Source organism: Capsicum annuum, unplaced genomic scaffold (assembly GCF_002878395.1).
Source record: "Capsicum annuum cultivar UCD-10X-F1 unplaced genomic scaffold, UCD10Xv1.1 ctg79602, whole genome shotgun sequence".
Taxonomy (NCBI): Eukaryota; Viridiplantae; Streptophyta; class Magnoliopsida; order Solanales; family Solanaceae; genus Capsicum; species Capsicum annuum.
The window spans coordinates 18,350-27,859 of record NW_025890196.1 but is presented as its reverse complement, the minus strand read 5'-3'; the positions used below and the strand labels follow the sequence as shown (position 1 = coordinate 27,859).

Here is a 9,510-nt window from a genome sequence, read left to right as displayed (position 1 = left end):
AATCAACCAAATCTTATTCCAAGTGTAGATCTAGACTCCCTAGGTTTCAGAGAACAAGAATCTAACACAATAAAATTCTCAAAAAAAAGTAAAATCATATAGATCTAAGGTTTTAATTTCGGATCTACCACAAGACAACACTAGACACCATTTTTTTTTGTGATTTTTAGATCTTTTGACTCTTTTTTGTTGAGATTTTCTTAATAAGGCAACTAAATCCATGATTCAGGGATTTAGGAACAACCCTAACCAAGGCTTTGATACCAAATGATAGCCTAAAACCAAGATTAATGACTAATGACACAAAAATTAGTAACCAAATCAACACATAGAAAGGAGATGAAGAAGAAGATTGCATAAATGTAAAGAGAGCTAATGAAACATACACCAACTTTAATGATTAGCACCTAATTGTGTATCAGACAACTCGACACACTTCATGGATGGATAAAACTTCATTCTTTGGTGAACTGAAGGAATTCACACTCCTTCAATCACACCTTTCTTGCCAAATGTTCAACACAAATGAAGAAGCTTTCAGATGCATTCAAACACTCCAAATTTTGGTTTCTACACTAAGCTAACACTAAAATAAGACTAAGAACTACACTCTAAAGAGTAATCTTTCAATATTAATCCAAGATAATGAGAATAAAGGCTAAAATATCTATTTATACTATTACATAACAAAAGACTAGAATGACCCTCCTCCTTTCTTCACTTGGACAAGGTTTTGAAAAGGCTCCAAAAATCTTTAATCACTTGTAAAATCCAAAGCTTAAACCTTCCACAATACCCTATACTCTTTGAACTCTTCATGCTTGTATCAAACCGGCTATTCTACTACTCTTGTTTAGCACACAGATTTGGTATCACTATTTGGACTGAAGTGGTGATCTTCCATCCTTTCGGAAGTCATCATTTCATGTTATGGATTTTCTTTATACAATTTTCTTTTATCTTGGATATTGGTTTTGGCTATGGTTGGGGCCATTTCTCAACCGAATTCTCTTACTCTTTTGGATAGATGTTTTGTGGTACTTTTGGTGGTAGGTTTGGACAGGATCGATATTATTATTGGCTTTGGCATTAGAATAAGTTGAGCAGATGGCATCATCAGATGTAATTTCTTACTATTCCATCATATTAAATTTTGGGATTGATTTTCATATTTTTTTTGATATCCTCTTTGGTCTATGGTACTGTTGGTCAGTTGGTGGGGTATGGTTGGACGCGATTTGGTCAGTCATGATTGTGACCTTATCCCAGAGTCTTAATAGAACAATAACGCTATCTTGTTATATATTTGAAATTCAGACCATCTAAGGATGGATATAGGTGGTTGGGTTGGGTAACAAGGGGTGGTCCCCGTTCCTGGTTGGACTTGGGATGCCCATTACAACAAATCCAAGGGTTGGGCCGTGTCAAAGACCTTCTTAAAACATGCTCCTCTTTAGCCTTTTTAATCCTCTAAGGGAACGGTTGTGGTGGTCTCTCAGGTGTATGCTCAACTATCTTTGCTTTTGGGTACTCAGACTTCCCTAAATTTTTTGCTTCATTAGTTGCCACTTGTTTCTCATATAATTATTGTAGGACCAACTCTACTCGTACCTCATAATTTCTCTTTGGAGGTCTGTCAGTCAGGTCTCTACCATTCCTCAAGGTGATTACCATTATTTTCTTTGGATTTTTTATATCACTAGGCTAACCAACCCCCTTGATCTCTTGTGCTCTGTGCTTGATCCAACTGGTCCAACTATGTCTCTAAATTCTTCTAATCTAGCTGCTGATTTTTGATATTCATAGCCATTTGTTCTTGGTTATCCGTGATCTTTTTCAATACCTCACTTATATTGTTGGCCTGAGAATTATTCTAAATGCTCTGATGTTGCTGAAATTGCTGAGTTTGAGTCTAATTATTGCCCCATAAGTAATTGGGATGACTCTGCCAATTGTAGTTGTAGGCATTACCATAGTTTAGATTTCCCTTTTGTGCATTGCCTACAAATTTAACTGACTCTGTATTTTCTCCACATAAGTCTGTAGAATGACCACTAACTCTAAAAATTTCACACCAAGTCTAACCCTACTGGATTGCATTAACTTGGGCCTGAGGTTGATTCACACTTAACTTACTAAATTGTGTCATTATATGGTTTTGAATGGATGCCAATTGAGCAGCCAATGTTGTGACACTATCCACCTCAATCATATCCAATATTATGACACTATCCACCTCAATCATACCTGCAGCTTCTTCACTGTACTTTGGTAAACATCACTTTGTCACTGGGGATTATATTGTGCAATTCAATTCAGGAGAGTATAAAGCTTGTCATAAGTTTTCTCCAAAGCTTGGCCACCTGCAACTGAATCAAGCAAAAATTTTTTGTTATGGTCAAGACCTTCAACAAAAGTATGAACTAATACCTCAGTAGTCTATTGGTGATGCAGACAATCTTTGAGAAGAGACTTGAATCTCTCTCATGCATAATAGAGATTCTCAGCTAGATTTTTTTAAAACTCAAAATCTCACTCCTCAATCTTGTAGTTTTTCTAAAAGGACAAAATTGAATGAGAAACATCATTTTTAAGTCATCCTAAGTTGTGATTGAATTCAAAGGTTTTTCCTTCATCCATTTCTTCACTTCCCCTAATACTAAAAAGGGGGAAGAGAGTGATCTTTGTGTAATCTATTGAGACTCTAGTGGGAATGAAAGGATCACTAATCTCTGAGAAATTCTATAGATGAACCTGTGGATCCTTATGTGACAGCCTAGTGAATTACCTTCTATTGTACAACAATTGCACTATGTTTTATTTCACCTTAAATCTATCCCTGCAGCCAATCTTCAAATGGCAGAGGTAACATTATTTGCGAGTGGGATTTCTACTTCATGCGCTGTCCTTCGAGTTGGTTTTTCATCAGCCATAATTTCAAGAATGTCTTTGCTCTACTGAACTTGTGGGATGGGATAGAGAAATGATGATTCTCTCCTCAATTTATGCAAGTCGTGCTCAGGTTTAGGATATAGTTCAATCGAATCCCTTTTCCTTCCCAGCTTACTTGAGATTCATACCTGTACCTACAAGTTCATTAGTAAAGACCCAGTCGTCAACACTTATCAAACAAAATAGAAAAACTAAAACTCAAAGAGTTGCCAATTTTCAAGTCCCCAGCAAAAGTGCCAAAAATTTATTGCATCCTACCACATATGTAAGTGTACGTGATCTCATAAGTAATAAAGTGACTCTGACGAGTCGTATATCGATCCCATAAAGACTTAGTGATTAGCATACTATCCAATTCAAGTTTACTATTGAGAATAAATAAGTGTGAGTTTGTAAAGAGTATCAGCATTGTAATTATAACTAAGTAACAAAAAAATAATAATGGTATGACATATGTATTGTAAACAATATATGGAGAGTTCTAGGGTTTAGGCATTTACTTTACATTTATGCATAACTATGGTGTTTAAACGGTGTTGGTGTTTATCATGCTTGTTGATCTACGAGGTTGATATTATAACTTAGGAATGGCCATACTCTAAGTCATATACCCAAATTAATCTCACAACTACATCGTTGAGCGGGAATGTGAGTCTTTAACTTAGACGCATTAAGCTAATCGTGTTGTTTCTTTAACCAAGTGGGGCATTTAGGTATAGTATATCTCTATTCCAAATGTAGATCATCCTTTAAAAATTAGTAGCAAATGATTAAAGACATGATCCACACTCCTTAAAATTTAGTCCCTCTACTCCTATGGTCAATTCATTTTGTGACAACAATTTATCCTAAAGTTCATGACGCTTTAGAATAGTAAACTAAGAATGCAAGAATAATCACATACTTGATAAGGATATAAACTAATATTCAAACCATAATTAAAAATCTATGTTTGTAGCCTCAACCCTAGAATAGGGTGTTTAGTCACTGATAGTCTTATAAATAATCACAAAAATGGAATCCACAAGTAAGACTACAAAGAAATTAATGTAAAGGAGAAAGAACCCTAGTATAGAGCGCTTGGATGCCTTCTCTTTTCTCAAATCTTGTGTTGTACCAAAAAAATGTCGGGTAATTGTGACTAAGTAATCCTTTTATAGTGTTTTAGGTCGTCCATAGTATGTCCCATACGAAACATATGCATTTACATCATTGCCCCTCACTTAAAAACATAAAAAATCAGCTTTTGGAAGTTCCCAGAGAGGGGCAGCGGTGCGAGGACTAAATCTAGCCTTACGGGGTGTGTATCCCTCCTAGAGAAAGGGTGACAAAATTTTACCTTGCCCTAGGGTATGTATCTCACAACCTATCCTATGATTTGGTGGGTACGGCTCAAGGCACCTCCAAAGTGTGATTTTGCTTCCATTTTGCTCCTATCTTCTCGTACGTTTGATCCTTCTTTTCCCACTTCTTATGACTTATTTTTAGGCTTAAATTAGCTTCCATAATGCCTCAAATTGTCTCCTACAACACCATATAAAAATATTAGTTCATAAAACGCAATAGATCTCATCAAAGTACACTAGAACAATCATAGCTCAACTAGCATCACTAGTTTTCTCGTCTAAACTCTATTTGATCATTTTGACTCTTGAGTTGATTCAAATGCACCTAAAATACTCTCAAATTCTAAACTAACATATAAATACAAAATTATACCCTTAATGCCTTATTATTCACATCAACAAGTCCTCAAAAAAAAGTTCATTGTGCATAGAAAATGACACTTAGGTGTATAAATACGCCTAAAATAAGTAGCTCTCCTGGACTCACTTTTCAGCTCCTAATCCCGAACGCTATGGAACCCATTATCCTCAAACAAATGATCCAGAATCTTCTCCAATGAGGTAGATCTATCCTCAGCACTAGAAATAATCCCTCTAGGGTATAAACTATCAATCCAAACCATTATATTGGCTAAGGACTGGATGTCCAAGTCCAACACTCACTCTTAAACTGGAATGAAGTCCAAGTTACCCATACTCATTGCACTATGGCTAAAGGCATTTATTATCATATTCAAATTGCATGGATGTTGTAGAATGAAGAGATTATATTCCTTCAGCAACTCAATCCACCTACATTATATCAGATTAATCTCCCTCTAAGTAATAGTTTACTAAAGACTATGATGGTCATTGAAAATCTCACAACGAATACTATACAAGTAATGTATTTAAATCTTAAGTACAAAAATTACGGCCACCAACTCTAAGTTATGAGTAGGATAGGTATGTTTATGTATCTTCAATTGTCTCAAAGCATTAACTCAACCCCACTATATCAGAACACAACCAACAACCCCATAAGAATCTTAGTATATAATATGCCTCTCGCCTCAATTGGAAGAGTCAAAATAGGAGTTGAAGTGAATATGTTGTTGAGCTTTAGAAAGCTCTCCTCAACGCTATGAAACCACTTAAATAGAACCTCTTTCCTAGTCAATCTAGTCATAGGTACTGCAATAGAAGAAATCTCTCAACAAACCACCTAGAGTAGCAACCTACCTAATAAATTGTGAATCTTAGTTAAAGATTTAGGCCTACACCAATCATGAATAGCCTTAATTTTCATTGGGTCCCCAATAATCCCATCCTTAGACACTATATGCCCCAATAATTCCACAGACTTAAGATAGAACTCAAAATTTGAGAATTTTGTAAAAACAAATGATCTCTTAAAGTGTGGAGCATGGTCCTCAATTATTGCTCCTGCTCCTCCCTACTCCTCGAATAGAAAAGGATGTCATCATTGAAAACAATCAAAGGAGTTCAAATAAGTCTTTAAAATGTAGTTCATCAAGTCCATGAAAAATCTTGTGGCATTGATCAACTCAAAAGACATCACCAAGAACTTGTAATGGTCGTAGCAAGACCTAAAGGTTGTCTTAGGCATGTCCCCTACTTGAAACCTCAATTGATAGTAGATAGACCAAAAATTAATCCTAGAAAATACTGTCTCACCTAACGATGATTAAATAGATCATTGATACAAGGCATAGGATACTTATTCATCATTGTCACCTTGTTCTACTGCTTGTAACTACTAATACACATACAAATAAAACCACCGTTCTTCTTCACGAATAGACTAAGATCACCCCAAGGTGATACAATCATGCTAATAAAACCCTTACCCCAAAGATCATAAAGTTGATTGTTTAGATCATTTAGCTCAACATGAGCCATACGATAAGATGCCATAGAAATAGGATAATCATCTAACTTAAGATCAATGGCAAACTCTATATCATGCTCAAGAGGAGGACTAGGTAGAATCATTGAAAAAACATCTAGGACGTCAACTCTAAGAATAGAGTCAATGAAGGACTCTAAGAATAGAGTCAAGGAAAGACTCTAAGAACATCACAAACAAAGGCAAGGTATGGCATACAACCCCTTGATATTAGTCTCCAAGCTTGAATATGAAAAATAATCCCCATTATGTGTGTATAAAAGAACCCTACCACATAATAGGGGCACATCAGGCATGATTAATAATAGTTTTGGCAAAGAAATCCAAAATCGCATGATAGAGGGATAATTATTTTATACCAAGAGTCATATCAAAATCCATTATGTCTAGCATAATAAGGTCAGTCTAAATTTTGTACTCTTGAATGGTAACAATACATGATCTGTAAACCCAACCCACTACTAAGAAATCACCCACGAAAGTAGCTACATGCAAAAGCATAGACCATATAAAGACAACCCCAACCATAGTGCATAATAAGTAGAAACCTATGAATATGTAGAGACCATATAAATTAAAGCATAAGTTGTTTTATGGCATACTAAAATTATAGATTTGATATCAGTATTCAAAGCCTCAACCTTCATCCTACCAGGAATAGCTACAAGTGAACCTATCTACCTCCAGACTAGGTGCCTATGCGACTACATATCCTACCTGCCTGAGGACCTCCTCTTTAACCCTGGGGACTACCCCTGCGACCCTCTATACCATCCCTAACTAGAGGCTCCACTAATTTGATCAATAAAATACTCCATGTAGTAAGCCTAATCATCCCGTGTTGGGGACACTAGTAAGAAACTCGAATGCATCCTCTCCTGGGGCCTCTACAAATTTAGATGGAGACAATCTTAAAAATTAGCCCAACATCTTCTGCTCCTCAGAAGTCATAACTGGTTAGGCATCTGGTGGTTATTTTACTTCCAATGTTGATGGGAACACTACTTTGAGAGCTGCAGTTATAGGTTGTCCTTCTTCACCAAGACCACCCTGGGCATTGTACAAAAGTATCTCAAATAATGAAAGAAAATATAAACCCCAGTAAGGACTGGGTTACCCCCTTAACCACTTTCTATGGTGGTGGTTGACCCCCTTGTACTTTTTCTATCTCAAGAATAATAATTGAAGTTGGTGAAGGCTCTCTGGCCTGACCTCGACCCTTAGGTCAACCTCATCCTCTAATTGACAGCCTAGTTGCGGGTTTGATGTCCTCATCCCCGACCATCATGGCTTGCAACTTAAAACAATATAAACACAATGCACAAAAATGAACCAAAAAGGTGATATTTTCCTATGAACTTAATAGTAGCCTCCCAAAAATAAGATAGGGGCATCATCATATGGATCTGTAGAACTCTAATAGACACTTACTCTTGGATCTACAATATCGGTTAACCTAAGATTTGATATCAAACTATCATAATGCAATTTCTTCTATCATGATGGAACCTACTTAAACCCAACAGTAGGTAAGTTAAGTCATAGCCTGAAATAGTAAGTAACAGACTAACTGGCAAAAGATACAAAAATTAAGGAAATAGGCATAGTTTATAGAAACACAAAGAGACAAAAATAGCAATATATAAATAGAACATACTATATAGCAGGAGGAAGAGGACAAAATATATAAAATAAATTACTCCCCCCAACTTTCTCTAAGGTTAGTACAAGAGCCATTAATATAAGAAGAGCCTTAGACATTGTCCAAATATACATCATAATCTCTGAATATACAAATAAGAATATCAAAAATATCATAAAGCGGAGGACCAACTTCAAACTATAAAATCTTACCCTATCTTCAAATAGCAGCATAATTTGAGAATATCGTCAATAACAGTGACTCATACTCAGATCTACATCAGGGAAAAAGATGCAAAAATATGTATGAGTACTTAGTAGTAATCATTGGCCAACTAATCTATATTATAGCACAAGAATAATTAAAAAGCAAGTATGTAAACCTAAATTAATAATATGGGGTAGAAATGATAATGATAGGTTAAACTAGGCAAATGTAATAAATAGTAAGTAGATAAGCCAAAAACGCTAATAAAAGCCAAGTTATAACCTAACTGACCCCCATAATCCTAGAAGGCACAAACAAGAAGAAATAAACCCAAATGAGTCCCCATAAGCATAGTGGATACAAGCAAAAAATAACACTATTATAAGGATAGAATAACAATGATAATGCACGTAAAATGAGCCAATTCATTATAAGCTTACCTAATAATCTTTTTCATCCATAACCACAAGTCTTACTAGTATCTTACATTTCTAATCTCAAATAAATATCTATAGAGGCAATAAATGCCAAATTCAAATAAAAACAAAAGAATGATATCATAATAGTAAATGCCAGATTTGAATCAAAACTGATAAATAATGATAGTTCTCCTAGGTGCCGAACTCAAACTGCAACTGCTAAGTAAGTGAAAAGTAGTAACATTCTAGAAATTTAATTCCATTTAAGTTAATTAATCATAAACTCCAAATTTAGGGGGTCAAGTCTCTTAAGGCAATAAAAGTTCCAATTATTAAGCCCAAAGATATGGTTTAAGGTCCAATACTACTCTACTTGGAGTAATAAAGCTAGATAGGATCATTAAAATGTCTAAATCAACCTAAAACTGAAGATTGGCCTAAGAAAGTGGATAGAGGTTATTTAGGTTAAAAAGGAACTATTCTAGGCCTCCTAACATATAAATGGTCTATGGGGCCCACTACTAGTCCCAAAAACCCAAACCACAGAATGCACCTACCCTATCCTAGACAATGACTTTTAAATTCCATACCAAGTCACTTAGTAAAATAAGTCTAGTCCTAAAGAATAATCATAAGCTAGTATAAGGGAATACGGGGCTGGACTATACTCAATAAGGCCCCTAATAGGCTAAAATGGTGATAATCACTAGAAAGGTCCTCAAGACATAATAATTCACATATAAATATCTCATTAACATTCTAATACTATAATTAACAAAGTTTAGTAAAGGGTAAGTCTAGCCTATCTGGACACCATCGAAAACACGTATAATCCTCTACTGTAGAGCTTTTTTCTTCTGAGAAGCCTTCGATCGCTGCCATGCTATCAAAACAATATTCCATATATCAAGATGGGAATATATATACCTATTTTTCATAGTAATGCTCTAGGGCAAAAATTAAACTCAAAATCCCACATGAGGCCAAATTACAAAATTATGAAACTGAAAATGCCACAACATTCCTCATAGCTCA

At 35.4% G+C, this 9,510-nt stretch overlaps 1 non-coding gene across 1 annotated transcript; it reads left to right on the top strand.

Annotated features, from left to right (window-relative positions):
- Positions 1 to 2,440: 2,440 nt before the first annotated feature.
- LOC124895075 lies at positions 2,441 to 2,546 on the top strand. Its single transcript, XR_007051509.1, has one exon. It is a non-coding gene; the product is annotated as a small nucleolar RNA R71 (small nucleolar RNA).
- The last annotated feature ends 6,964 nt before the right edge of the window (positions 2,547 to 9,510 follow it).